At 52.2% G+C, this 26,487-nt stretch overlaps 1 long non-coding RNA gene across 1 annotated transcript; it reads right to left on the bottom strand.

Annotated features, from left to right (window-relative positions):
• Positions 1-5,231: 5,231 nt before the first annotated feature.
• Positions 5,232-26,487, bottom strand: LOC142051381 (uncharacterized). Its single transcript, XR_012658448.1, has 3 exons — positions 26,216-26,487; positions 15,677-15,786; positions 5,232-5,393 (listed from the first exon to the last, which is right to left on the bottom strand). It is a non-coding gene; the product is annotated as an uncharacterized LOC142051381 (long non-coding RNA).

The following is a 26,487-nucleotide window of genomic DNA, read 5'->3' as shown; positions in this document are numbered from 1 at the left end:
CGTCCCAGTTCCCCTCAGTACATAACACTTCCCTCCCAGTACATAACAGTACATCCCAGTGTCCTCACGGTACGTCCCAGTTCCCTCACAGTACATCCCAGTTCCCTACCAGGTCCTTCCCAGTACAAAACAGTTACCTCCCAGTACATCCCAGTACATCCTAGTAGATCCTGGTACATCCCAAATCCCTGCCAGTTCCACCCGGTACAACCCAGTACAAGCCTGTACATCCTAGTTCCTCCACAGTACATCCCAGGGCATCCCCGCACATTGTAGTGCCTCCCAGTACATCCCAGTTCCCTCCCAGTACTGGGAGGGAGCTGGGATGTACTGGGAGGGAGCTGGGATGTACTGGGATGTAATGGGACGGAACTGGGATGTATTGGGAGGCACTGGGAAAGAAGTGGTAGTGAACCGGGAGGGAATTGGGATGTAAGGGGATGAACTGGTAGGAAACTGGGATGTACTGGAATGTACGGCGATGTATTGGCATGTACTGGGAGCGAGCTGGGATTTACTGGGATGTACTGGGAGGAAACTGGGATATACTGGGAGGAAACAGGGATATACTGGGAGGAAACTGGGAGGAAAGTGGGTGTCAACTGAGACATTCCAGTTTCCTCCCAGTACATCCCAGTTCCCTACCAGTGCAGCCCAGTACATCCCAGATCCCTCCCAGTCCCTCCCAGTCCCTCCCAGTACATCCCAGTTCCCTCACAGTACATCCCAGTTCCCTCCCAGTTCACACACAGTTCACTCCCAGTTCCCTTCCAGTACATCCCAGTACATACCTATTGCCTCCCAGTTTCCTCTAAGTAGATCCCAGTACTTCAAAGTTCCCTCCCAGTACATCCCAGATCCATCTAAGTACATCCCAGTACTTCACAGTTCACTCCCACTACATCCCAGTACGTCCCAGTTCCCCCTTGGTACATAACACTTCCCTCCCAATACATCCAAGTTCCCTCCCAGTACATCCCAATCCCCTCCCAGTACATCCCAGTTCCCTGCCAGTATGTCCCAGTACATCCCAGTTCCCTCCCAGTTCCCTCCCAGTACATCCCAGTTCTCTCCCAGTACATACCAGTTCCCTCCCAGTACATACCAGTTCCCTCCCAGTTCCCTCCCACTACATCCCAGTTCCCTCCCACTACATCCTGGTACATCCCAGTTCCCACCCAGTACATCCTACTACATACCAGTTCCCTCCCAGTTCACTCCCAGTACATCCCAGTACTTCACAGTTCCCTCCCAGTACATCCCAGTACGCACCAGTTCCCCTCTGTACATAACACTTCCCTCCCAGTACATAACAGTACATCCCAGTGTCCTCACAGTACATCCCAGTTCCCTATCAGTACGTCCCAGTTCCCTCCCTGTTCACTCCCAGTACATAACATTTACCTCCCAGTACATCCCAGTAGATCCTGGTACATCCCAAATCCCTGCTAGTTCCACCCGGTACAACCCAGTACAAGCCTGTACATCCTAGTTCCTCCACAGTACATCCCAGGGCATCCCCGCACATTGTAGTGCCTCCCAGTACATCCCAGTTCCCTCCCAGTACTGGGAGGGACCTGGGATGTACTGGGAGGGAACTGGGACGTACTGGGAGGGAACTGGGACGTACTGGGAAGTAATTGGACGGAACTGGGATGTATTGGGAGGCACTGGGAAAGAAGTGGTAGTGAACCGGGAGGGAATTGGGATGTACGGGGATGAACTGGTAGGAAACTGGGATGTACTGGCATGGAACGGGGATGTATTGGGATGTACAGGAACAGAACTGGAATGTACAGCGATGTATTGGCATGTACTGGCAGCGAGCTGGGATTTACTGGGATGTACTGGGAGGAAACTGGGATATACTGGGAGGAAACTGGGATATACTGGGAGGAAACTAGGATATACTGGGAGGCATTGGGAGGGAAGTGGGTGTCAACTGGGACATTCCAGTTTCCTCCCAGTACATCCCAGTTCCCTACCAGTGCAGCCCAGTACATCCCAGTTCCCTCCCAGTCCGTCCCAATCCCCTCCCAGTACATCCCAGTTCCCTGCCAGTATGTCCCAGTACATCCCAGTTCCCTCCCAGTACATACCAGTTCCCTCCCACTACATCCCAGTTCCCTACCAGTTCCCTCCCACTACATCCCAGTTCCCTCCCAGTACATACCAGTTCCCTCCCACTACATCCCAGTTCCCTCCCAGTACATCCTACTACATACCAGTTCCCTCCCAGTTCACTCCCAGTACATCCCAGTACTTCACAGTTCCCTCCCAGTACATCCCAGTAACGTCCCAGTTCCCCTCAGTACATAACACTTCCCTCCCAGTACATACCAGTACATCCCAGTGTCCTCACGGTACGTCCCAGTTCCCTCACAGTACATCCCAGTTCCCTACCAGTACATCCCAGTTCCCTCCCTGTTCCTTCCCAGTACATAACAGTTACCTCCCAGTACATCCCAGTAGATCCTGGTACATCCCAAATCCCTGCCAGTTCCACCCGGTACAACCCAGTACAAGCCTGTACATCCTAGTTCCTCCACAGTACATCCCAGGGCATCCCCGCACATTGTAGTGCCTCCCAGTACATCCCAGTTCCCTCCCAGTACTGGGAGGGACCTGGGATGTACTGGGAGGGAACTGGGACGTACTGGGAGGGAACTGGGATGTACTGGGATGTAATGGGACGGAACTGGGATGTAATGGGACGGAACTGGGAAAGAAGTGGTAGTGAACCGGGAGGGAATTGGGATGTACGGGGATGAACTGGTAGGGAACTGGGATGTACTGGCATGGAATGGTGATGTATTGGGATGTACAGGAACGGAACTGGAATGTACTGCGATGTACTGGGATGTACTGGGAGCAAACTGGGATTTACTGGGATGTACTGGGAGGAAACTGGGATATACTGGGAGGAACTGGGAGGGAAGTGGGTGTCAACTGGGACATTCCAGTTTCCTCCCAGTACATCCCAGTTCCCTACCAGTGCAGCCCAGTACATCCCAGATCCCTCCCAGTACATCCCAGTTCCCTCCCAGTCCGTCCCAGTACATCCCAGTACATCCCAGTTCCCTCACAGTACATCCCAGTTCCCTCACAGTTCACACACAGTTCACTCCCAGTTCCATTCCAGTACATCCCAGTACATGCCACTTTCCTCCAAGTAAACCCCAGCTCCCTCCCACTACATCCAAGTTCCCTCCCACTTCCCTCTAAGTACATCCCAGTACTTCACAGTTCACTCCCAGTACATCCCAGTTCCCCCTCGGTACATAACAGTTCCCTCCCAGTACACCCCAGTACATCCCAGTTCCCTCCCAGTATGTCCCACTACATCCCAGTTCCCTCCCAGTCCATCCCAGTTCCCTCCCAGTAAATCCCAATTCCCAACACTTTCCACCCAGTACATCCCAGTTCCCTCCCAGTACATCCCAGTTCCCTCCCAGTACATCCCAGTTCCCTCCCAGTACATCCCAGTTCCCTCCCAGTACATCCCAGTTCCCTCCCAGTACATCCCAGTACTTCACAGTTCCCTCCCAGTTCACTCCCAGTTCCCTCCCAGTTCCCTCTAAGTACATCCCAATACTTCATAGTTCCCTCCCAGCACGTCCCAGTACGTCCCAGTTCCCCTCAGTACATAACACTTCCCTCCCAGTACATACCAGTACATCCCAGTGTCCTCACAGTACACCCCAGTTCCCTCCCAGTACATCCCAGTTCTCTCCCAGTTCACTCCCAGTACACAACAGTTACCTCCCAGTACATCCCAGTAGATCCTGGTACATCCCAAATCCCTGCTAGTTCCACCCGGTACAACCCAGTACAAGCCTGTACACCCTACTTCCTCCACGGTACATCCCAGGACAGCCCAGCACATTGTAGTGCCTCCCAGTACACCCCAGTTCCCTCCCAGTACATCCCATTACATTCCAGTGCCCTCCCAGTGCCCTCCCAGTGCCCTCCCAGTGCCCTCCCAGTGCCCTCCCAGTGCCCTCCCAGTGCCATCCCAGTACATCCCAGTACATCCCAGTTCCCTCCCAGTACATCCCAGTTCCCTCCCAGTACATCCCAGTTCCCTCCCAGTACATCCCAGTTCCCTCCCAGTACATCCCAGTTCCCTCCCAGTACATCCCAGTTCCCTCCCAGTACATCCCAGTTCCCTCCCAGTACATCCCAGTTCCCTCCCAGTACATCCCAGTTCCCTCCCAGTACATCCCAGTTCCCTCCCAGTACATCCCAGTTCCCTCCCAGTACATCCCAGTACTTCACAGTTCCCTCCCAGCACATCCCAGTACGTCCCAGTTACCGTCAGTACATAACACTTCCCTCCCAGTACATACCAGTACATCCCAGTTCCCTACCAGTTCCTTCCCAGTACGTAACAGTTACCTCCCAGTACATCCCGGTACATCCCAAATCCCTGCCAGTTCCACCCGGTACAACCCAGTACAAGCCTGTACATCCTAGTTCCTCCACACTACATCCCAGGACATCCCAGGACATTGTAGAGCCTCCCAGTACGTCCCAGTTCCCTCCCAGTACAACCCAGTAGATCCTGGTATGTCCCCGTTCCCCGCACTGTACGTCCCCGTTCCCCGCACTGTACGTCCCCGTTCCCCGCACTGTACGTCCCCGTTCCCCGCACTGTACGTCCCCGTTCCCCGCACTGTACTGGGAGGACAACCGAGCCTGCGCAGTGACTGACATAGGGAACGAGCAAGTTTGTACCCATCACTAGACAAGACAATAATGACTATGTATGAGTATGTGAAATTTTCATCTACAAATTGTACGGGAAAGGTGCGTGAGGTACGCACGCCAGGAGGAGCGATCCCCCGTGCATCCGGCGCCGCGAATAAAGAATGCCTGCTCTTTAATACTAAATTGGTGTTGAGGAGTCGTTTCCGATTTTAACGCGTTTTTCGGTAACACAGGGAGTCAGATCAAGAGAGCCAGAGAACAACAAAACACCGACAGGCTACAGGACAGAGCAGGAGGAATAAAAAAAAAAAAAAAACGGAGCCAGAGCCAGGCAGAGAGAGGCGGAGAAAGAAAAAGGAGCCACAGGCTACAGGACGGAGAGAGGGAGGACTGAAAAGACGGGGAGGCAGGGAGCCACTCAGAGCGAGATGGAGAAAGAAGGTGCGGGGGGGGGGGGGGCGCAAAAAAAAATAATTTTGCAGCAGGTAAGGAAAGAGAGGGGGCCGGGGGAGAGACAGGGAGGGCCCAGGACGCACAAGAGAGGCAACGGGGCCCCAGTGGCCCAGGACTCACCGCGACTCTCGCTCTCAGCGCTGCTGGCACAATTTAGCCGTTCAGATGCTTCTTTCCCCTCCTCTCCTCCCTGCCTCTTCTGCAGCTCCAGACTCTAGGCCGTCCTCCACCTGAAGAGAATACGTGGGTGTCTTACAGCTCTTACCAGATGAGGCTTCCTAGGCACGTAGCCTAGCTCGCTCGTGCACTACACGCCCGTACCCAACTCCGGGTTACGCGTACAGACCCTACGGTGCACGTTGGTGGCCTGGCCCGCTGCGGGCTATGAAGGGGGATCCTTCCTCCCCCACCTGCATGGACAGGCTCTCTCTTGCCTGCGGCAGGAAGGCAGCTGGCAGCCAGAGCACCTTCAGTTTCTTCTTCTTTACCTTTCGTTGGCGTCTCCAGCTTCAGCTGAGGCAGCTCCTGTCCGCAGCCGGGAAGGGCTTTGTCTATCCCTTTTCGGCCCTGCGCTGCGAGGACGGGCAGAGAGAAGCCACGCGAGCCTGAGACGGCCGCAGGCAACGGCATCCCCGGGGGAAGGACAGACAACCACGTCCTCAGCACGGTCTCTGGGAGAGGGAAAGAAGAAACAGTGACCGTCATTACCGTCGATCGACCCTGGCCAAAGCCTCTCCTTCCGCAGGGGCTTCTGGACACACCGCTCCCTCCCCACGCTACTGCTAAGGGCCCCTGCGCCAAGGGGGAATCCAGTGCGCTTGAGGGACGGCTTGCTGCCTTCACGACAGGGCCTGGGGGTGGCCTAAGGCTATGCAGCACGCTTATGGGGAGGTGCCGGAGCTGGGGGCAGGCGCACGGGGCAAGGGGGGCCAGGGGAGGCTGAGCGGGACCTCCGGTGGGCCGGGGAGGCGGCCATCATCTGCGCCCTGGGCACGGGGAAAAGGTCATCGTCCTCCTCCTTTCCCTCTTCCCTTCTGTCAGCTCCCGGGGAACTCACCGCTTCTCGGGAAGCGGCCGCACCCGCAAGCCCCCAGTAATCAACACGAATCCAACCCCAAAAATACACCTCGCGTACCGTACGCGCCACGGCCGCCCGGCACCCGAGCGCCGGAAGACCGCGCCTCCCGCCATGCCCGGCGAACCACGTGACAGGGCCGGCAGCCACTGCGCCAGGAATACAGCTCCCGGCATGCTCTGCGGCACAACCCGGCCGCCCGGCAGCCGCAAGGACTACAGCTCCCGGCATGCTCTGCGGCACAACCCGGCCGCCCGGCGGCCGGTTTGATGCGGAGCCACCCAGCATCCCTGCGAGCACAGCTGCAGGCGCAACAGCAGTTACGCAGCCACAACTAGGCACTAAACAAAGGCTTTCCAACACTGGAGGTCTAGAACAGGTAGACATTAGCACAGAAGCACAAGGGGCTCCGTCACCCTGCACAAATCTCCCCGTGCCTACACACGCACACGTTCAGAAGTTAGTTATCAGAAAACGCCCGACTCAGCCATTTGCCACAGTCACGAGACTCACGACATGATAACACGACATGACACGCGAGGTGGGCTCAGAGTTTTAAGGCAAGAAATACCTCCCACGCCCCCCACCCGAGATCTTTCAGGGTCCACACCTGCCATCGCCCCGCACCAAACCTACCCGGCCAAAGGCTTTCAGGTGGCCCGAAACACTGTACACAGAAAATAACCAGGGACAGACCTGCATTGTTCGGAAGCGAACGATGCCCGACCGGGGCTCCTCTGCGGGGCACGGAGCCCCCCGGCCCCGCCCGGAGACACACACCCGCCCCCCGCTGCCCGAACTCACCCACCAGCGCTCTCCGGCCCCCGGACACGGCCGCGCTGCTCTCTCAGGCGGCTGCCGCAGGCGAGGCTCGGGCACCGCCAGGCCTCCAGGCGTCCCGAGGGGCTGCCGGACACCGCAGGGGATGGCTGCCGGCGGCCGGACCGCCGCGGCGCTCCCCGCCCAGCTCCGAGCAGGCTCCGCCGGCCGCGGGCTTCCCACGCCGGGCCGCAGAGGGGCCCCGGCACCGCACAGGGACGCCTCGCGACCCGGCCGCCACACGCACCGGCCCTTCGGCCTCCACACGCACCGCTCCCGCCCCCGCTCCGACGCGCCGCGCACGCGCCACCGGAAGCCCGAGCCCCGCGGGGCGGCCCTTAAAGGGCGGCCGGAAGGAACGGCCCCCACCGGCCCCGCCACCGCGCCCAGCCGGTGAGCGCCAGCGCCCCCTGCTGGCCGGGCCGCGCTCAGCTCGCGAGGGCGCCGAGGGCCGGGCGGGGCGGGACGCGCCGGCTCGGGGCCAGCGCCTTCTCGGGGCGAGCGGGAAACCCCTGCGGGCCCCGGTCACGGCCGGGCACAGCCGCGCGCCCTCCGAGAGCTGCTGAACGGGGCTGCCGCTCGTGACACATACCGAGCCGTCTGCGACGGGAGCGGGCAGAGGAGGAAGGGGCCGGCGGCCGCGGCGCCCTGGCCCCAGGCGGGGGGGGGGGGCTGGGGCCCGGGGGGCCGCCCCCCTCCTCACAGTTCCCTCACAGTTCCCTCACAGTTCCCTCACAGTTCCCTCACAGTTCCCTCACAGTTCCCTCACAGTTCCCTCACAGTTCCCTCACAGTTCCCTCACAGTTCCCTCACAGTTCCCTCACAGTTCCCTCACAGTTCCCTCACAGTTCCCTCACAGTTCCCTCACAGTTCCCTCACAGTTCCCTCACAGTTCCCTCACAGTTCCCTCACAGTTCCCTCACAGTTCCCTCACAGTTCCCTCACAGTTCCCTCACAGTTCCCTCACAGTTCCCTCACAGTTCCCTCACAGTTCCCTCACAGTTCCCTCACAGTTCCCTCACAGTTCCCTCACAGTTCCCTCACAGTTCCCTCACAGTTCCCTCACAGTTCCCTCACAGTTCCCTCACAGTTCCCTCACAGTTCCCTCACAGTTCCCTCACAGTTCCCTCACAGTTCCCTCACAGTTCCCTCACAGTTCCCTCACAGTTCCCTCACAGTTCCCTCACAGTTCCCTCACAGTTCCCTCACAGTTCCCTCACAGTTCCCTCACAGTTCCCTCACAGTTCCCTCACAGTTCCCTCACAGTTCCCTCACAGTTCCCTCACAGTTCCCTCACAGTTCCCTCACAGTTCCCTCACAGTTCCCTCACAGTTCATCCCATGGACGGAACCGGGACCTACTGTGAGGCACTGGGAAAGAAGTGGGAGGAAGCCGGGACAGACCAATATAGCCCAGTATGGACTAGACCAATATAGCCCAGTATGGACTGGAGGGAACTGCGAGGGAACCGCGAGAGAACCCCACAGAACAAACCATGGGGCACGAGAAGGCAGAGAATTAAGAATTAGGGACAGGGAGCCAGAAAAAAAAAAAGAAAAAAACCAAAGGGAGACAGAGAGCAAAAGGAATCGCAATGCGTACGGAGAGAAGAGAGAAACAATTCTAGCATAGGGTCACGCGGGAGCCAGGGACAGCAAGATGGAGAAAGGACAGAAGCTACAGGCTACAGGGCAGAGAGGGAAGAATTAATGAATAGACACAGAGAGCTGGGCAGAAAGACATGGAGAAAGGCTAAAGATCACACGGCCTACAGGGAAGAGAGAAGAGAGGGAGGAATTTTAAAAACAGGGGCAAGAAGCCAGAGAGAGGGAGAGAGAAGCAACAATAAAATGGGGACAAGCCACAGGGCAGCGAGGAGGGAATCAATGAATAAGAACACGAGACCAAAGAGAACACAATGTAGAATGGAAAAAAGGAACAGCGGCCTACAGGGAAGGAGGAATTAAAGATCAGGGACTGGGAGGCAGACAGAGACACATGAAGAAACAAGTGAAAAAAAAGAAAAAAAACAAACCAACAGCAATGGGCTACAAAGACAGAGAGGGAGGAAATGAGGAAATAAAACGTCGCAGCAAGGAGCTGGACAGAGAGAGATGAGGACAAACAAATAGCACGGGTCCACGTGACAGAGAACGTGGAATTAGAACACAGAGAGAGGGAGCCGGACAGAGAGAGAGGCCGAGAGAAACATCTAGACAGGCTACAGCGGGCAGAGGCAGGAATTAAAACCTAGGGACAGGGAGCTGGACAGAGAGAGATGGAGGTCACAGGGAACAGCGGTGGCTGCAGGAAGAACAGGAATTCATGAATAGGGAAAGGGAGCTGGACAGAGAAGAACTCAGAAAGGCAAGAACAGTAGCAGGGTACAGAGCAGAGCAGACGAATTAAAAAGCACGGGGGGAGCGTTGAGGCAGACAGAGAGAGATTAAGAAAAAAGTCACGGGCTACGTGGCAAAGCAGGAGGAATTCAGAAACGAGGATGGGAACCAAGGGAGAGTGTGCTGGTGAAGGATAACGGGCATTAAAAGTGAGGGACGGGGAGCTGGGAAAAGCGAGGCAGAGAAAAACAGAATCACAGAGAGAATCACACAAAGCCAAAAAAGAAGAAACTGAACAACAGGAACAGGTGTAACCAAAGCGATGAAATCAACCAACCAGAGACGGTGTTCCATTACGGGAACATGGAGCGTACCAATCAGCGCACCTGTCGATCTGCATTTTAGTGCCTAGGCGATCGTTAATGTCAGCAGAACAACAGACAACATGCTTCTGTCAGAAAAGGATGACAAAACGCGGTTTCGCTTAGCGGACTGAGAAAACTAGCCAAGACTGCCAAGAGTAAGAGCCGAGAAGCTAAAAGGTAATTCCGGCAGGGGGAGATCGCGACCACCGACTCACAGACCACCACCGACCCAAGTAACACCACCTACTCAGAAGAGAACAACGGAAGAGGACAACCGAGCCTGCGCAGTGATTGACATACGGAACGAGCAAGTTTGTACCCATCGCTAGACAAGACAATAACGACTATGTATGAGTATGTAAAATTTTCATCTACAAATTGTACAGGAAAGGTGCGTGAGGTACGCACGCCAGGAGGAGCGATCCCCCGTGCATCCGGCACCGTGAATATAGAATGCCTGCTCTTTAATACTAAATTGGTGTTGAGGAGTCGTTTCCGATTTTAACGCGTTTTTCGGTAACAGTTTTGGCACCCCAGGTGGGAACCTGCTTTTGAATCTCGACGGATCCGTGGGATCGTGGGACCTGCAGCCGGCCCCGAGGAATTCTCCGGGAGAGCTTCCGATCCCCGGGCCAGAGAATTCTGAGCAAGATCCCCTGGATTGAGGTAAACAAGGCATTCTTTGAAGAAGAAACTTAGGTAGAATAATACGTGGGGTTAGTTTCCCACATAGGATAGGATAGCGGGTTTGAGTCCCACAGGCCTGCCCGTAAGGCGCGGCGAAAGCCACGCAGGGTCGGGGCCAAGAGGTGCCTCGGTTGGTAAGTCTCTGCTAGGCGAAAGCCTGTGGAGCGGGACCTGAGGGTAGGGGAGTCTTCAACAGGGGGTTGAAGTCTCCAGGGATATCTAGCAGGGGGCTACAGATCCCAGTGGCAGATTTCCAGTGAGACCTCTAACGGGGGTTGGAGTCCCTCTGACTAGTATTTGTGATAGTGCACTATCACAACTACTAGTCGACTGGGAGACGGGAGCATTACTGAGTAGGAAACCTATCCCACAGAGAACACCTTTGCGATGTATTTTGAAGCACTGGAAAGACGTCGGGGGCGGTGACCCACTAACTCGGAAACCATTAATTGAATATTGCAATCATTGGTGGCCAACGTATCAATTGGAAGGTGGGCACAAATGGCCAGAACACGAGACATTGCAATATCGTACCATCTTGCAATTAATGTTGTTTTGTAAAAAGGGAAGGCAAATGGGAAGAAGTGGCATATGTTGATTTGTTCTTTACACCGTGGAATCATCCCGAGCAGCAGAAACAGCGTGAGGTATGTCCACAAGATTCTACGGCAATGTTTCTGAAAAGAGGAAAACGTGGTGAGAACTTGAAAGAGTGTTGCTCTACTTGTGATACTGGATACTTCGCTTGATGAAACTGACAAGAAAATAGTATGGAATACAGCCAGAAGGCAGGTGCAGGGAGCACATGCTAACAGGAATTTACAGAGAACAATGAATAAGAATTTTCCATCTACAAATCCCGAGTGGGACCCTAATCAGCCAGGACCCAGGGGAATGTTGACTAGATGTCAGAGAGAGATTTTATTTGGAGTAAGACAAGCAATGCCAAAAGCAATAAATTGGTCAAAATTTATGAAGTGAGACAAGAATTAAGTGAGTCCCCTTCAGCCTTTATGGAAAGACTGAAGGTGACCACCAGAAAATATACTCATTTGAACCCAGAAAAACCAGAAAAAGCAATTCAGCTGGTCTCTATATTCATAAGACAATCAGCCCCAGATGGGGGCGGGGGGAGAGAAAACAACCTTCAGAAACTAGAACAACCTGAATCCAGAGATCTGGGTTAAATGCTTGAAGTAGCTCGGCATGAAGGAGACCAGGGGAATCAACCCTAGCTGAACACCTGGTTACACTGAAGCTACGGAATGAAGAAATAGAATTTTTGGTAGATACGGGAGCCACTTATTTGGTATTGAATACACGTGAAGAGAAATTTGATCATAAATCAGTAGATGTTGCTAGCGCAACAGGGCAAAGAAAAATTAGCCCCTCTCAGAGCCATTAAAGTTTAAATTGGAGAAGCAATGGGCAACTCACCAGTTTCTGCATATGCCTGAATGTCCACTGCCTCTGTTATGACGAGATCTATTAGGTCAATTGGATGCTCAAGTAACTTTTAAAGATGGAGAGATTAAATCACTAATACCAGAATCAAAAGCCACAGAGGCAAGAGCGTTTATGTTACAGGATTCCTCCAGGGAGGAACAGGTTCCCGAGGAAGTGGAAAACGTAGTAATTCCTTTGGTTTGAGCGAGCGGAGCTCCGGAGCGATCTAAGTGGGCAGAGCCGGTAAAAGTAACCTTAAAGCTTGGAGCCAAGCCCGTAAGACAAAAACAATACGCTATTAAGCGAGAGGCTCGAAAAGGATTACAGAAGTTAATTATAAAATTTTTCAGAATATGAGCTTTTAGTGGAATGTGAATCAGAATATAGTACTCCTGTGTCGCCAGTAAAGAAATCTAGAGGCAAAGAGTATTAGCTAGTTCACGATTTAAGGGCTATAAATCAGGTGGTCCAAGATATACATCCGGTAGTAGCTAATCCATACACTTTACTGACCTCTTTTAAAGGAGGAGCATAAATGGTTTACTGTACTAGATTTGAAGGACGCCTTCTTTTGCATACCTCCAGGCATAAAAAGTCAAAGCCTATTTGCTTTGGAATGGGAAAGCCCCACCACAGAATGAAAGACACAGCTACCATGGACCGTACTTCCACAAGGATTTAAAAATAGTCCTACGATACTTGAGACTCAGCTGGCAAAAAAAAATTAGAGATATAGAAAAAACAGAACCCAGGGAGAGGCATCTTGTTACAGAATGCGGATGACATTCTGATAGCGGCACAAAGTAAAGAAAAATGTTTTGAAATTTTTAAATTTTCTGGGCCAAGGAAGATGCGGAGTTTCCAGAAACAAAACCCAAATAGGAAAAGAAGCAGCCATTTATTTAGGATTTGAAATATCTCAAAGACAAAGACAATTAGAAAGTGAAAAGAAAGAAACTATTTGTCAAATTCCCGAACCTAGCAGCCCAAAGGAACTGAGAGCTTTTCTGAAAACAATGAAATAGCATCAGCTCTGGATTCTGAACTATAGACTGTATGTAAAACCATTATTTGAGGCATTGAAAGACTCAAAAGGATAAATATTTAACCTGGACGCCCGGATGCCAAACGGCATTCAAAGAACTGAAAAGAGCCTCGATGATGGCCCCTGCATTAGGCCTACCTGATTTCGCTAAACCTTTTCAGTTGTTTGTCCACGAAAGACAACATTTAGCCCTTGGAGTGCTGACACAGCGACTGGGAACCTGGAAGAGACCTGTGGGCTACTTCTCCAAACAACCTGACCACGCGAGTAAAAGATGGCCTAGGTGTTTACGGGCAGTAGCAACAACAGCGCTGCCGATCCGGGAAGCCCCAAAGTTAACAATGGGACAGAAGATGACAGTATATATCCCGCACATAGCGGTGACTGTTTTAGAACAAAAGGGGGGTCGTTGGCTATCCCTTAGCAGAATGTTGAAATATCAAGTTGTTCTGTTAGAACAAGACAATGTGGAATCGAAGACTACTGCTATACTGAATCCTGCTATGTTTTTAACAACAGAAAACCTTACGGACAATTTAGAACACGATCGCTTGCTAACTATTGAACAAGTCTATTCCAGCAGACCAGACCTGAGACACAAACCTCTGGGAAAATCCTGATCTGGAGTTGTTTACAGATGGAAGAAGCTCTGGGCGAGAAGAGAAGCGAATGGCCGGATATGCTGTCGTTATCGCCGCCGAGGGAATGGAGTCAGGGGTGCTGCCTGCAAACACCTCAGCACAGAAAGCAGCATTGGTAGCATTGAAGCGAGCTCTGCGAATGGCAGAAGGACAAAGGATAAATATCTAGACTGATTCCAAACGTGCATTTGGTGTGATCCACGATCATGGAGCTATTGGGAAGGAGAAAGGACTGCCATCAGCCCAAGAATCATCAATACAGCATAAAGAAGAAATTCTCCAACTTCCGGAAGACGTGCAGAAACCAAAAGAAGTGGCGGTAAAGCGTTGCAAAGCTCATCAATTTGGCCAGACGGCTGTAAACATAAGCAAACGACTGACCGATAAAGCTGCAAAGAGGACTGCAGAGCAAGGTATCCTTGCACTAGTACCAGTAAAACAGATCAGAATTCCAAAGTTGAAACCGAGATATAATAAATTGGATGAGCAATTAGCAGAACAATTGGAAGCATCACAAAACACAGAGAGATGGTAGGTAACACCAGAAAAACAAGTAATAACAACAACCACCCCACAAGTTATGACAGAACTTGCAAAAGAAAACCATGAGCAAACACATTAGGCTGTAGGCGCTACGGTTTTGAGTTTAAAAACATCTGTAGCGTGTGTAGGCACGACAAGAATAGTTAAACCCATAGTAGCTAAGTGTCCAATCTGTCCTAGAAATAATCCCCTGAACCAAAGGAAACAACCTTTAGGAGTAACAAAACAAAAAATTCTCCCGGAAATTATTAGCAAATTAAGTTCTCTGAGTTACCCAGACAAAATAGATAGAGCAGTATTTGTCAGTGCTGATTGACAAATTTTCTAGATGGCCAGCAGCTTTCTCGTGCTGCACCGACAAAGCTAGAGTAGTAGTTAAGACGTTGCTGAAGGAAATAATACCAAGATTTAGAGTGCCAACGGGAATGTCCTCTGATAGAGCACCACATTTTTTTGCAGAGGTACTTCAACAAATTAATAAAATTTTGGGTAGAAAATGGGACCTGCATACACCCTGGAGACCACAATCAAGTGAAAAATTTCAGAACATGAAGCAAACACTAAACTGACATAGTGGAATATTATTGATCTAGGATGGAAGTATTGAGAAAATTATTATTTCAGAACTTCCAAACAGGGGAAATGTAACCAAAGTGATGAAATCAACCAGAGACGGTGTTCCATTACGGGAACATGGAGCGTACCAATCAGCGTATCTGTCGATCTGCATTTTAGTCCGTAGGCGATCATTAATGCGAACAGAACAACAGACAACGTGCTTCTGTCAGAAAAGGATGAAAAAACGCTGTTTCGCTTAGCGGACTGAGAAAACTAGCCAAGACTGCCAAGAGTAAGAGCTGAGAAGCTAAAAGGTAATTCCGGCAGGGGGAGATCGCGACCACCGACTCACAGACCACCACCGACCCAAGTAACAGAAGAGAACAACGGAAGAGGACAACCGAGCCTGCGCAGTGACTGACATACGGAACGAGCAAGTTTGTACCAATCAGCAGACAGGACAATAATGAATATGTATGAATACGTAAAACATTGATCTACAAATTGTACGGGAAAGGTGCGTGAGGTACGCACGCCAGGAGGAGCGATCCCCCGTGCATCCGGCGCCGCGAATAAAGAATGCCTGCTCTTTAATACTAAATTGGTGTTGAGGAGTCGTTTCCGATTTTAACGCGTTTTTCGGTAACACAGGGAGTCAGATCAAGAGAGCCAGAGAACAACAAAACACCGACAGGCTACAGGACAGAGCAGGAGGAATAAAAAAAAAAAAAAACGGAGCCAGAGCCAGGCAGAGAGAGGCGGAGAAAGAAAAAGGAGCCACAGGCTACAGGACAGAGAGAGGGAGGACTGAAAAGACGGGGAGGCAGGGAGACACTCAGAGCGAGATGGAGAAAGAAGGTGCGGGGGGGGGGGGGGCGCAAAAAAAAAAAAGTAAATTTTGCAGCAGGTAAGGAAAGAGAGGGGGCCGGGGGAGAGACAGGGAGGGCCCAGGACGCACAAGAGAGGCAACGGGGCCCCAGTGGCCCAGGACTCACCGCGACTCTCGCTCTCAGCGCTGCTGGCACAATTTAGCCGTTCAGATGCTTCTTTCCCCTCCTCTCCTCCCTGCCTCTTCTGCAGCTCCAGACTCTAGGCCGTCCTCCACCTGAAGAGAATACGTGGGTGTCTTACAGCTCTTACCAGATGAGGCTTCCTAGGCACGTAGCCTAGCTCGCTCGTGCACTACACGCCCGTACCCAACTCCGGGTTACGCGTACAGACCCTACGGTGCACGTTGGTGGCCTGGCCCGCTGCGGGCTATGAAGGGGGATCCTTCCTCCCCCACCTGCATGGACAGGCTCTCTCTTGCCTGCGGCAGGAAGGCAGCTGGCAGCCAGAGCACCTTCAGTTTCTTCTTCTTTACCTTTCGTTGGCGTCTCCAGCTTCAGCTGAGGCAGCTCCTGTCCGCAGCCGGGAAGGGCTTTGTCTATCCCTTTTCGGCCCTGCGCTGCGAGGACGGCGAGGACGGGCAGAGAGAAGCCACGCGAGCCTGAGACGGCCGCAGGCAACGGCATCCCCGGGGGAAGGACAGACAACCACGTCCTCAGCACGGTCTCTGGGAGAGGGAAAGAAGAAACAGTGACCGTCATTACCGTCGATCGACCCTGGCCAAAGCCTCTCCTTCCGCAGGGGCTTCTGGACACACCGCTCCCTCCCCACGCTACTGCTAAGGGCCCCTGCGCCAAGGGGGAATCCAGTGCGCTTGAGGGACGGCTTGCTGCCTTCACGACAGGGCCTGGGGGTGGCCTAAGGCTATGCAGCACGCTTATGGGGAGGTGCCGGAGCTGGGGGCAGGCGCACGGGGCAAGGGGGGCCAGGGGAGGCTGAGCGGGACCTCCGGTGGGCCGGGGAGGCGGCCATCATCTGCGCCCTGGGCACGGGGAAAAGGTCATCGTCCTCCTCCTTTCCCTCTTCCCTTCTGTCAGCTCCCGGGGAACTCACCGATTCTCGGGAAGCGGCCGCACCCGCAAGCCCCCAGTAATCAACACGAATCCAACCCCAAAAATACACCTCGCGTACCGTACGCGCCACGGCCGCCCGGCACCCGAGCGCCGGAAGACCGCGCCTCCCGCCATGCCCGGCGAACCACGTGACAGGGCCGGCAGCCACTGCGCCAGGAATACAGCTCCCGGCATGCTCTGCGGCACAACCCGGCCGCCCGGCAGCCGCAAGGACTACAGCTCCCGGCATGCTCTGCGGCACAACCCGGCCGCCCGGCGGCCGGTTTGATGCGGAGCCACCCAGCATCCCTGCGAGCACAGCTGCAGGCGCAACAGCAGTTACGCAGCCACAACTAGGCACTAAACAAAGGCTTTCCAACACTGGAGGTCTAGAACAGGTAGACATTAGCACAGAAGCACAAGGGGCTCCGTCACCCTGCACAAATCTCCCCGTGCCTACACACGCACACGTTCAGAAGTTAGTTATCAGAAAACGCCCGACTCAGCCATTTGCCACAGTCACGAGACTCACGACATGATAACACGACATGACACACGAGGTGGGCTCAGAGTTTTAAGGCAAGAAATACCTCCCACGCCCCCCACCCGAGATCTTTCAGGGTCCACACCTGCCATCGCCCCGCACCAAACCTACCCGGCCAAAGGCTTTCAGGTGGCCCGAAACACTGTACACAGAAAATAACCAGGGACAGACCTGCATTGTTCGGAAGCGAACGATGCCCGACCGGGGCTCCTCTGCGGGGCACGGAGCCCCCCGGCCCCGCCCGGAGACACACACCCGCCCCCCGCTGCCCGAACTCACCCACCAGCGCTCTCCGGCCCCCGGACACGGCCGCGCTGCTCTCTCAGGCGGCTGCCGCAGGCGAGGCTCGGGCACCGCCAGGCCTCCAGGCGTCCCGAGGGGCTGCCGGCCACCGCAGGGGATGGCTGCCGGCGGCCGGACCGCCGCGGCGCTCCCCGCCCAGCTCCGAGCAGGCTCCGCCGGCCGCGGGCTTCCCACGCCGGGCCGCAGAGGGGCCCCGGCACCGCACAGGGACGCCTCGCGACCCGGCCGCCACACGCACCGGCCCTTCGGCCTCCACACGCACCGCTCCCGCCCCCGCTCCGACGCGCCGCGCACGCGCCACCGGAAGCCCGAGCCCCGCGGGGCGGCCCTTAAAGGGCGGCCGGAAGGAACGGCCCCCACCGGCCCCGCCACCGCGCCCAGCCGGTGAGCGCCAGCGCCCCCTGCTGGCCGGGCCGCGCTCAGCTCGCGAGGGCGCCGAGGGCCGGGCGGGGCGGGACGCGCCGGCTCGGGGCCAGCGCCTTCTCGGGGCGAGCGGGAAACCCCTGCGGGCCCCGGTCACGGCCGGGCACAGCCGCGCGCCCTCCGAGAGCTGCTGAACGGGGCTGCCGCTCGTGACACATACCGAGCCGTCTGCGACGGGAGCGGGCAGAGGAGGAAGGGGCCGGCGGCCGCGGCGCCCTGGCCCCAGGCGGGGGGGGGGGCTGGGGCCCGGGGGGCCGCCCCCCTACTCACAGTTCCCTCACAGTTCCCTCACAGTTCCCTCACAGTTCCCTCACAGTTCCCTCACAGTTCCCTCACAGTTCCCTCACAGTTCCCTCACAGTTCCCTCACAGTTCCCTCACAGTTCCCTCACAGTTCCCTCACAGTTCCCTCACAGTTCCCTCACAGTTCCCTCACAGTTCCCTCACAGTTCCCTCACAGTTCCCTCACAGTTCCCTCACAGTTCCCTCACAGTTCCCTCACAGTTCCCTCACAGTTCCCTCACAGTTCCCTCACAGTTCCCTCACAGTTCCCTCACAGTTCCCTCACAGTTCCCTCACAGTTCCCTCACAGTTCCCTCACAGTTCCCTCACAGTTCCCTCACAGTTCCCTCACAGTTCCCTCACAGTTCCCTCACAGTTCCCTCACAGTTCCCTCACAGTTCCCTCACAGTTCCCTCACAGTTCCCTCACAGTTCCCTCACAGTTCCCTCACAGTTCCCTCACAGTTCCCTCACAGTTCCCTCACAGTTCCCTCACAGTTCCCTCACAGTTCCCTCACAGTTCCCTCACAGTTCCCTCACAGTTCCCTCACAGTTCCCTCACAGTTCCCTCACAGTTCCCTCACAGTTCCCTCACAGTTCCCTCACAGTTCCCTCACAGTTCCCTCACAGTTCCCTCACAGTTCCCTCACAGTTCCCTCACAGTTCCCTCACAGTTCCCTCACAGTTCCCTCACAGTTCCCTCACAGTTCCCTCACAGTTCCCTCACAGTTCCCTCACAGTTCATCCCATGGACGGAACCGGGACCTACTGTGAGGCACTGGGAAAGAAGTGGGAGGAAGCCGGGACAGACCAATATAGCCCAGTATGGACTAGACCAATATAGCCCAGTATGGACTAGACCAATATAGCCCAGTATGGACTGGAGGGAACTGCGAGGGAACCGCGAGAGAACCCCACAGAACAAACCATGGGGCATGAGAAGGCAGAGAATTAAGAATTAGGGACAGGGAGCCAGAAAAAAAAAAAGAAAAAAACCAAAGGGAGACAGAGAGCAAAAGGAATCGCAATGCGTACGGAGAGAAGAGAGAAACAATTCTAGCATAGGGTCACGCGGGAGCCAGGGACAGCAAGATGGAGAAAGGACAGGAGCTACAGGCTACAGGGCAGAGAGGGAAGAATTAATGAATAGACACAGAGAGATGGGCAGAAAGACATGGAGAAAGGCTAAAGATCACACGGCCTACAGGGAAGAGAGAAGAGAGGGAGGAATTTTAAAAACAGGGGCAAGAAGCCAGAGAGAGGGAGAGAGAAGCAACAATAAAATGGGGACAAGCCACAGGGCAGCGAGGAGGGAATCAATGAATAAGAACACGAGACCAAAGAGAACACAATGTAGAATGGAAAAAAGGAACAGCGGCCTACAGGGAAGGAGGAATTAAAGATCAGGGACTGGGAGGCAGACAGAGACACATGAAGAAACAAGTGAAAAAAAAGAAAAAAAACAAACCAACAGCAATGGGCTACAAAGACAGAGAGGGAGGAAATGAGGAAATAAAACGTCGCAGCAAGGAGCTGGACAGAGAGAGATGAGGACAAACAAATAGCACGGGTCCACGTGACAGAGAACGTGGAATTAGAACACAGAGAGAGGGAGCCGGACAGAGAGAGAGGCCGAGAGAAACATCTAGACAGGCTACAGCGGGCAGAGGCAGGAATTAAAACCTAGGGACAGGGAGCTGGACAGAGAGAGATGGAGGTCACAGGGAACAGCGGTGGCTGCAGGAAGAACAGGAATTCATGAATAGGGAAAGGGAGCTGGACAGAGAAGAACTCAGAAAGGCAAGAACAGTAGCAGGGTACAGAGCAGAGCAGACGAATTAAAAAGCACGGGGGGAGCGTTGAGGCAGACAGAGAGAGATTAAGAAAAAAGTCACGGGCTACGTGGCAAAGCAGGAGGAATTCAGAAACGAGGATGGGAACCAAGGGAGAGTGTGCTGGTGAAGGATAACGGGCATTAAAAGTGAGGGACGGGGAGCTGGGAAAAGCGAGGCAGAGAAAAACAGAATCACAGAGAGAATCACACAAAGCCAAAAAAGAAGAAACTGAACAACAGGAACAGGTGTAACCAAAGCGATGAAATCAACCAACCAGAGACGGTGTTCCATTACGGGAACATGGAGCGTACCAATCAGCGCACCTGTCGATCTGCATTTTAGTGCCTAGGCGATCGTTAATGTCAGCAGAACAACAGACAACATGCTTCTGTCAGAAAAGGATGACAAAACGCGGTTTCGCTTAGCGGACTGAGAAAACTAGCCAAGACTGCCAAGAGTAAGAGCCGAGAAGCTAAAAGGTGATTCCGGCAGGGGGAGATCGCGACCACCGACTCACAGACCACCACCTACTCAGAAGAGAACAACGGAAGAGGACAACCGAGCCTGCGCAGTGATTGACATACGGAACGAGCAAGTTTGTACCCATCGCTAGACAAGACAATAATGACTATGTATGAGTATGTAAAATTTTCATCTACAAATTGTAGAGGAAAGGTGCGTGAGGTACGCACGCCAGGAGGAGCGATCCCCCGTGCATCCGGCGCCGTGAATATAGAATGCCTGCTCTTTAATACTAAATTGGTGTTGAGGAGTCGTTTCCGATTTTAACGCGTTTTTCGGTAACAGTTTTGGCACCCCAGGTGGGAACCTGCTTTTGAATCTCGACGGATCCGTGGGATCGTGGGACCTGCAGCCGGCCCCGAGGAATTCTCCAGGAGAGCTTCCGATCCCCGGGCCAGAGAATTCTGAGCAAGATCCCCTGGATTGAGGTAAACAAGGCATTCTTTGAAGAAGAAACTTAGGTAGAATAATACGTGGGGTTAGTTTCCCACATAGGATAGGATAGCGGGTTTGAGTCCCACAGGCCTGCCCGTAAGGCGCGGCGAAAGCCACGCAGGGTCGGGGCCAAGAGGTGCCTCGGTTGGTAAGTCTCTGCTAGGCGAAAGCCTGTGGAGCGGGACCCGAGGGTAGGGGAGTCTTCAACAGGGGGTTGAAGTCTCCAGGGATATCTAGCAGGGGGCTACAGATCCCAGTGGCAGATTTCCAGTGAGACCTCTAACGGGGGTTGGAGTCCCTCTGACTAGTATTTGTGATAGTGCACTATCACAACTACTAGTCGACTGGGAGACGGGAGCATTACTGAGTAGGAAACCTATCCCACAGAGAACACCTTTGCGATGTATTTTGAAGCACTGGAAAGACGTCGGGGGCGGTGACCCACTAACTCGGAAACCATTAATTGAATATTGCAATCATTGGTGGCCAACGTATCAATTGGAAGGTGGGCACAAATGGCCAGAACACGAGACATTGCAATATCGTACCATCTTGCAATTAATGTTGTTTTGTAAAAAGGGAAGGCAAACGGGAAGAAGTGGCATATGTTGATTTGTTCTTTACACCGTGGAATCATCCCGAGCAGCAGAAACAGCGTGAGGTATGTCCACAAGATTCTACGGCAATGTTTCTGAAAAGAGGAAAACGTGGTGAGAACTTGAAAGAGTGTTGCTCTACTTGTGATACTGGATACTTCGCTTGATGAAACTGACAAGAAAATAGTATGGAATACAGCCAGAAGGCAGGTGCAGGGAGCACATGCTAACAGGAATTTACAGAGAACAATGAATAAGAATTTTCCATCTACAAATCCCGAGTGGGACCCTAATCAGCCAGGACCCAGGGGAATGTTGACTAGATGTCAGAGAGAGATTTTATTTGGAGTAAGACAAGCAATGCCAAAAGCAATAAATTGGTCAAAATTTATGAAGTGAGACAAGAATTAAGTGAGTCCCCTTCAGCCTTTATGGAAAGACTGAAGGTGACCACCAGAAAATATACTCATTTGAACCCAGAAAAACCAGAAAAAGCAATTCAGCTGGTCTCTATATTCATAAGACAATCAGCCCCAGATGGGGGCGGGGGGAGAGAAAACAACCTTCAGAAACTAGAACAACCTGAATCCAGAGATCTGGGTTAAATGCTTGAAGTAGCTTGGCATGAAGGAGACCAGGGGAATCAACCCTAGCTGAACACCTGGTTACACTGAAGCTACGGAATGAAGAAATAGAATTTTTGGTAGATACGGGAGCCACTTATTTGGTATTGAATACACGTGAAGAGAAATTTGATCATAAATCAGTAGATGTTGCTAGCGCAACAGGGCAAAGAAAAATTAGCCCCTCTCAGAGCCATTAAAGTTTAAATTGGAGAAGCAATGGGCAACTCACCAGTTTCTGCATATGCCTGAATGTCCACTGCCTCTGTTATGACGAGATCTATTAGGTCAATTAGATGCTCAAGTAACTTTTAAAGATGGAGAGATTAAATCACTAATACCAGAATCAAAAGCCACAGAGGCAAGAGCGTTTATGTTACAGGATTCCTCCAGGGAGGAACAGGTTCCCGAGGAAGTGGAAAACGTAGTAATTCCTTTGGTTTGAGCGAGCGGAGCTCCGGAGCGATCTAAGTGGGCAGAGCCGGTAAAAGTAACCTTAAAGCTTGGAGCCAAGCCCGTAAGACAAAAACAATACGCTATTAAGCGAGAGGCTCGAAAAGGATTACAGAAGTTAATTATAAAATTTTTCAGAATATGAGCTTTTAGTGGAATGTGAATCAGAATATAGTACTCCTGTGTCGCCAGTAAAGAAATCTAGAGGCAAAGAGTATTAGCTAGTTCACGATTTAAGGGCTATAAATCAGGTGGTCCAAGATATACATCCGGTAGTAGCTAATCCATACACTTTACTGACCTCTTTTAAAGGAGGAGCATAAATGGTTTACTGTACTAGATTTGAAGGACGCCTTCTTTTGCATACCTCCAGGCATAAAAAGTCAAAGCCTATTTGCTTTGGAATGGGAAAGCCCCACCACAGAATGAAAGACACAGCTACCATGGACCGTACTTCCACAAGGATTTAAAAATAGTCCTACGATACTTGAGACTCAGCTGGCAAAAAAAAATTAGAGATATAGAAAAAACAGAACCCAGGGAGAGGCATCTTGTTACAGAATGCGGATGACATTCTGATAGCGGCACAAAGTAAAGAAAAATGTTTTGAAATTTTTAAATTTTCTGGGCCAAGGAAGATGCGGAGTTTCCAGAAACAAAACCCAAATAGGAAAAGAAGCAGCCATTTATTTAGGATTTGAAATATCTCAAAGACAAAGACAATTAGAAAGTGAAAAGAAAGAAACTATTTGTCAAATTCCCGAACCTAGCAGCCCAAAGGAACTGAGAGCTTTTCTGAAAACAATGAAATAGCATCAGCTCTGGATTCTGAACTATAGACTGTATGTAAAACCATTATTTGAGGCATTGAAAGACTCAAAAGGATAAATATTTAACCTGGACGCCCGGATGCCAAACGGCATTCAAAGAACTGAAAAGAGCCTCGATGATGGCCCCTGCATTAGGCCTACCTGATTTCGCTAAACCTTTTCAGTTGTTTGTCCACGAAAGACAACATTTAGCCCTTGGAGTGCTGACACAGCGACTGGGAACCTGGAAGAGACCTGTGGGCTACTTCTCCAAACAACCTGACCACGCGAGTAAAAGATGGCCTAGGTGTTTACGGGCAGTAGCAACAACAGCGCTGCCGATCCGGGAAGCCCCAAAGTTAACAATGGGACAGAAGATGACAGTATATATCCCGCACATAGCGGTGACTGTTTTAGAACAAAAGGGGGGTCGTTGGCTATCCCTTAGCAGAATGTTGAAATATCAAGTTGTTCTGTTAGAACAAGACAATGTGGAATCGAAGACTACTGCTATACTGAATCCTGCTATGTTTTTAACAACAGAAAACCTTACGGACAGTTTAGAACACGATCGCTTGCTAACTATTGAACAAGTCTATTCCAGCAGACCAGACCTGAGACACAAACCTCTGGGAAAATCCTGATCTGGAGTTGTTTACAGATGGAAGAAGCTCTGGGCGAGAAGAGAAGCGAATGGCCGGATATGCTGTCGTTATCGCCGCCGAGGGAATGGAGTCAGGGGTGCTGCCTGCAAACACCTCAGCACAGAAAGCAGCATTGGTAGCATTGAAGCGAGCTCTGCGAATGGCAGAAGGACAAAGGATAAATATCTAGACTGATTCCAAACGTGCATTTGGTGTGATCCACGATCATGGAGCTATTGGGAAGGAGAAAGGACTGCCATCAGCCCAAGAATCATCAATACAGCATAAAGAAGAAATTCTCCAACTTCCGGAAGACGTGCAGAAACCAAAAGAAGTGGCGGTAAAGCGTTGCAAAGCTCATCAATTTGGCCAGACGGCTGTAAACATAAGCAAACGACTGACCGATAAAGCTGCAAAGAGGACTGCAGAGCAAGGTATCCTTGCACTAGTACCAGTAAAACAGATCAGAATTCCAAAGTTGAAACCGAGATATAATAAATTGGATGAGCAATTAGCAGAACAATTGGAAGCATCACAAAACACAGAGAGATGGTAGGTAACACCAGAAAAACAAGTAATAACAACAACCACCCCACAAGTTATGACAGAACTTGCAAAAGAAAACCATGAGCAAACACATTAGGCTGTAGGCGCTACGGTTTTGAGTTTAAAAACATCTGTAGCGTGTGTAGGCACGACAAGAATAGTTAAACCCATAGTAGCTAAGTGTCCAATCTGTCCTAGAAATAATCCCCTGAACCAAAGGAAACAACCTTTAGGCGTAACAAAACAAAAAATTCTCCCAGAAATTATTAGCAAATTAAGTTCTCTGAGTTACCCAGACAAAATAGATAGAGCAGTATTTGTCAGTGCTGATTGACAAATTTTCTAGATGGCCAGCAGCTTTCTCGTGCTGCACCGACAAAGCTAGAGTAGTAGTTAAGACGTTGCTGAAGGAAATAATACCAAGATTTAGAGTGCCAACGGGAACATCCTCTGATAGAGCACCACATTTTTTTGCAGAGGTACTTCAACAAATTAATAAAATTTTGGGTAGAAAATGGGACCTGCATACACCCTGGAGACCACAATCAAGTGAAAAATTTCAGAACATGAAGCAAACACTAAACTGACATAGTGGAATATTATTGATCTAGGATGGAAGTATTGAGAAAATTATTATTTCAGAACTTCCAAACAGGGGAAATGTAATCAAAGCGATGAAATCAACCAGAGACGGTGTTCCATTACGGGAACATGGAGCGTACCAATCAGCGCATCTGTCGATCTGCATTTTAGTCCGTAGGCGATCATTAATGCGAACAGAACAACAGACAACGTGCTTCTGTCAGAAAAGGATGAAAAAATGCTGTTTCGCTTAGCGGACTGAGAAAACTAGCCAAGACTGCCAAGAGTAAGAGCCGAGAAGCTAAAAGGTAATTCTGGCAGGGGGAGATCGCGACCACCGACTCACAGACCACCACCGACCCAAGTAACAGAAGAGAACAACGGAAGAGGACAACCGAGCCTGCGCAGCGATTTACATACGGAACGAGCAAGTTTGTACCAATCAGCAGACAGGACAATAATGAATATGTATGAATACGTAAAACATTGATCTACAAATTGTACGGGAAAGGTGCGTGAGGTACGCACGCCAGGAGGAGCGATCCCCCGTGCATCCGGCACCGCGAATAAAGAATGCCTGCTCTTTAATACTAAATTGGTGTTGAGGAGTCGTTTCTGATTTTAACGCGTTTTTCGGTAACACAGGGAGTCAGATCAAGAGAGCCAGAGAACAACAAAACACCGACAGGCTACAGGACAGAGCAGGAGGAATAAAAAAAAAAACAAACGGAGCCAGAGCCAGGCAGAGAGAGGCGGAGAAAGAAAAAGGAGCCACATGCTACAGGACAGAGAGAGGGAGGACTGAAAAGACGGGGAGGCAGGGAGACACTCAGAGCGAGATGGAGAAAGAAGGTGCGGGGGGGGGGGGGGGGGGGGGGGGGCGCAAAAAAAAAAAGTAAATTTTGCAGCAGGTAAGGAAAGAGAGGGGGCCGGGGGAGAGACAGGGAGGGCCCAGGACGCACAAGAGAGGCAACGGGGCCCCAGTGGCCCAGGACTCACCGCGACTCTCGCTCTCAGCGCTGCTGGCACAATTTAGCCGTTCAGATGCTTCTTTCCCCTCCTCTCCTACCTGCCTCTTCTGCAGCTCCAGACTCTAGGCCGTCCTCCACCTGAAGAGAATACGTGGGTGTCTTACAGCTCTTACCAGATGAGGCTTCCTAGGCACGTAGCCTAGCTCGCTCGTGCTGGAGCTGGGGGCAGGCGCACGGGGCAAGGGGGGCCAGGGGAGGCTGAGGGGGAGCTCTGGTGAGCTGGGGAGTCGGCCATCTTCT

This window comes from Phalacrocorax aristotelis, unplaced genomic scaffold, assembly GCF_949628215.1.
Source record: "Phalacrocorax aristotelis unplaced genomic scaffold, bGulAri2.1 scaffold_122, whole genome shotgun sequence".
In the NCBI taxonomy this organism is placed as follows: domain Eukaryota; kingdom Metazoa; phylum Chordata; class Aves; order Suliformes; family Phalacrocoracidae; genus Phalacrocorax; species Phalacrocorax aristotelis.
This window is presented reverse-complemented; position numbering and strand designations above follow the sequence as displayed.